This window comes from Nanorana parkeri, unplaced genomic scaffold (genome assembly GCF_000935625.1).
Source record: "Nanorana parkeri isolate BGI_ZX_2015 unplaced genomic scaffold, ASM93562v1 scaffold3690, whole genome shotgun sequence".
Taxonomy (NCBI): Eukaryota; Metazoa; Chordata; class Amphibia; order Anura; family Dicroglossidae; genus Nanorana; species Nanorana parkeri.
In genome coordinates this window covers 11115-15601 of record NW_017309958.1, presented here as the reverse complement: position 1 = coordinate 15601, position 4487 = coordinate 11115, and positions in this window count along the sequence as shown.

The window sequence follows — 4487 nt, the reverse complement described above, 5'->3', positions numbered from 1 at the left end:
GGGCTGTGCTGTGTGGCAGAGCTGTGTAAATCTCAGACCTGGATGGCCAGAGTTACAAATCCTTTGGCAGCTCCTTTATATTGCGTTGCCTGGAGTTCTCCAAATGTCATGGCAGCGCAACCCCCCACCATGTCCTGCTGTCAAAGCATGCTGGGGCTTGTAGTTCTGCGACATGTAAAGTGCCACAGGGAGCCTGAACCTGCGGAAGAGGGTGAGGGAGGCAAAGAAACACCGCCCGGGACAAACAACGTGGAAGACACCCAGCCCGTCGTCACCTGCTACTCCGTTCCGCCAGATCTGTCGTTGCACACTGGACTCTATCACTCTGATTACTCACACCTTCCCACTTCCGGCCGCTGTCACACCGAGGCGTGGAGCGCAGATTCAACAAGCTTTATTGCGCAGCGGACAGCGTTTTAGCGTACTGAGCCCACGTGGTCATAAAGTAGTTGAGGCTTATCTGTGGGGTTGTGGCAGTGTGTGACAGGCGGACTTTTGACGTGCAACACAATCTCTACACGATCTGTGATAACACACCCACACAGGATTTCGTGTAGTAGATGGTATCTGAGGCAGACTCTGCCCTTGTTACTGGCATGTGCTCACTAGGGTTGCCACCTTTTCTTCAAGCGAAACCCTCTAGCGACGCACAGAAATTGTTTGGGGAGCATAAGTCCAGGGCCGGCCTTTGCCCCCCCTGAAGTGGGGGGGGCGGACGAGGGAGCGCTGTCATATCGGATGGCCAGCAGTGAGGGGGAGAGAAGCCGCCCACAGGACGAGCTGTGACGGCCGCACAGCGCCCTTGTTGCCATGGCGCCCTGTGCGGCCGCACGGCTCGCACACCCCTAAGGCCGGCCCTGCATAAGTCGTAGCTTTTTCATATGTGAATATCACAGTTGAGACTGTTTTCAGTGGGGGGGGGCAGTAGCCCCTATCTTAATTTTGGTTGCCCCCGTCTGCCTGACATCTTGTGTCCGGGTTTCTGATGCCATGAAACCCGAATACAGCATTCAAAACCTGAACTGTCCGGGTGAATCCTGGACAGGTGGCAACCCTAGTGCTCACTCAAATCCTGTGGAAGGGCCATCCCAAGTTGGTAGCAGGCACCATATGGGCCAGTTTACAGTTCTTGAATATGATAAAGTATGTTATGGCAAATTATGCAAATGAATGGGCTGCCAGCGCACCTAAACACTGCGGGGAAAAAAGTGTGTGCGCCTTATGGTACATAGCTGTGTATCTGGTGACAGCCAGAAGAATCACCCCAGGGATATTCTTTAACCTCCTTGGCGGTATTCCCGAGTGTGGCTCGGGGTTAATTTTCATGACGAAAAGCGGTTACCCCGAGCCACACTCGGGATTACACAGCGCCGCACTTACCTTGTCCACGATCCCCGCTGTGTCCTCCAGGCCAATGCCAGCATCCATCTTCCAGGTTCCGTCCCTTGCGAGCGTACGTGTCGCAGGGGGGCGGAACCAGCGGCAAATTTAAACGTAAAGAAAAATAACCGAAATGCAAAAAAATAGTTGAAGTTGATATCACATGAGGTTTGTCTTCTGGGGACTCCCTCGGCTCTGTTTGTTCTGCAGGGGGAACAATGGGGTTTTGGACCAAGGAGATTACAGCTTGGAAGTTTGCTCAGGTCATTAGTGACCTACACAGAGTTTGGTCCTCATCTAACTGCTGAGAATGTTTTTGTTTCCCTAAAGTGACATTAAAGTCAAAAAAATGTTTCCCTCCCCCTAATGTTAATGAAAGCGCTTACCTTAAATGATGTCTCTTATCCGATCTTCTTCTTCTTTCCTGTTGTTTTCAGCCTTCTCTCCAGTACTGGTGCAGCTCTCCGATCCTGCGCTGACTCCTCTGTCCTTGCTGGCACTTCCTGTCCCGCGGTGTCTGCATGCGGGGAGTGCACGGCGTCCATAGACTTACCTTGTGTGTCTCCTCGTCCCCCGGCCGAAAATGTGAACTCAGCTGCGCATGCGCCCGCCCCGAGATGCTTTGTGGCCACCCGAGAATTTTCACATTTTCAGACGGTAGCGCGCGGGGAAGACACAGGTGAGTATTAACCTCTTTTAAAGGGTTTTTTTTGTACACTTTTTGCCTATATCTACTGCTTGCTCCCCTCATATATATGCAAAAATACCGGAGGGTTTAATAACCCTTTATAAAGGAGAAGTATGGGGTCAGGGCTTTCCCCATAGTTCTCCTTAGGGTCGTGAAGACGTGCAACCGTTCAGTAGAAACGGTCGCACGCCTTCCATACACTGCACGATTCTCGTACGATCGCGGGATTTCCCGCCATTCTCCTACGAGAATCGTGCAGTGTATGGGCACCTTTAGTCCATGGGACCAGAACTCAGAAAATCCATTGTCCCCATTTTGAAGGCTTATATGCAAGTTATTGGCCATAAAAAGGGTCCGGGGGCCGGGTACTGCCCTGGGGGGTCCTCTTAAACTGCCTGTGAAGTGGGGGATCTGTACGATGTATAGAACCTGCTGCAGCAAAACTGACATTTCTAAAGAAAAAAAATGACAACTGCTTGAGGCGGCGGCCTGTATGAAGAGGACACATTTTGGGGAGGCGGCCTGTATGAAGAGGACACATTTTGGGGAGGCGGCCTGTATGAAGAGGACACATTTTGGGGCAGCGGCCTGTATGAAGAGGACACATTTTGGTAAACACCTGTGACACGGAAGGGGGAACACCTGCGACACAGAAGGGGAAACACCTGTGACACGGAAGGGGGAACACCTGCGACACGGAAGGGAAAACACCTGTGACACGGAAGGGGGAACACCTGCGACACGGAAGGGGGAACACCTGCGACACGGAAGGGGGAACACCTGCGACACGGAAGGGGGAACACCTGCGACACGGAAGGGGGAACAGCAATGAGGCAGCAAAATACCTTTCTGAGGGTACGTTAACCATATGCAGTGCATTCTGGTCCGATTCTGGCCAGAACGCACTGCTTCGCATTGCAGCCGGCTCACTGTTTTGCCGGGGCAGGAGGCCATTGAAGTGAATGGCACTGTAGCCACGCCCTCCGGCCGCAATGCGATCATCCGCACGGGATCGCAAGGCACATCGCTTTCATTAAATGATCGCTGTCCATCCTGAGGAAAGGTCCTTGTTCTGTCACTTCCTGTTACCGGGTGACAATGACGCGTCGGTAATAAATATTACAAACCGCACCTCCCTTTAACAACATTCTTGTTTGGCTCTGCTAGGGATGCCTACGATACTAGTATTGGTATCGGTGCCGAGTATTTGGGTGAGTACTCGTCCAACTGCTCCGATATCTAGCCCGCCACTTGAGCTTCCGGTATCAGGAAGCCGGCCAGCGAGTAATGGCGCGTTGTCCGCCCGGCTTCCTGGTTGGTCGGGAAGCCGGCTCCATGCTCGCTCGTCACCTCATGATGAAAAGCCTTGCACTGCGTCATTACACCGAGACCGGCTTCCCGATTGGCCAGAAAGCCGGCTCCGTGCTTTCTCGTCACCTAGGCGGCTTCCATGCTAATCGGGAAGCCCGGTGACGACTCATTACACGCCGGCTGGCTTCCTTAACCCCTTCATGACCGACGTCTTTTTTTAATTTTTAAGAAATAATAATTAATTTAAAAAAATAAAAAAAGTGATTAAAAAGTAAAAAATAAGAAGAAAATAATTATGAAAAATAAATCAACAATAAGATAGAAAATTATAAAAAAAAAAAAAAAACAAGCTAAAAATGTAAAAAAATTAAAATAAAAAAGTAAGAAAAAATAAAGTAATCATAAAAAAAATTAGAACTGGGGCGCCTTGGGGCGGCAGGGAGAGCCAATACGGCCCTGCCTAGACATGATATATTTTCTGAAAGCCGAGACCCTGTGGAATAAAATGGCGGCAGTTGCAAATTTTTATGCTGCGCGATATTAGCGCAACTCCTTATCAAACCCCAACATTTTGTTAAAAATGTGCTTAAATGCCCCAAAACACAATAAAATATAAAAGACGGGGTTACAACGAGTACATAGATACCCGACGCGCCCGGGGTAAAAATTGTGCACGTCCGTGAAACAGCGACAGAATTCAGTACCCCAAAAAGTCCATAGACGACCCTTTAAAAGCCCCCCAAAGGTCTTTTGTTTAGAGATACCCAAAAATACTAAGGGTTATAAGTAGCCCTGCCGCTCCGTGCAGACTGTAGACAGTGAGAGGGGAGAGCTGTGCCGTGCCGTGCTGTGCTGTGCTGTGCTGCGCTGTGCTGTGCCGTGCCGTGCTCTTCCTCTCTCACCTGTCACAGGAGTTCCAGCACAGCGCTGCGCTAGAACTCCTGTATTGGAGGTGACAGGGTCAATAAAGAGAACCTGTTGTCACCTCCAAATGCTATCACACAGGGGATTGTTTTCTCCTGTGTGATAGCAATAAAGTTAGGGGGGAAAAATGAGATTGATAAAAAAAAATTAAAAAAAATAATATGAAATAATTAAATAAAAAAAT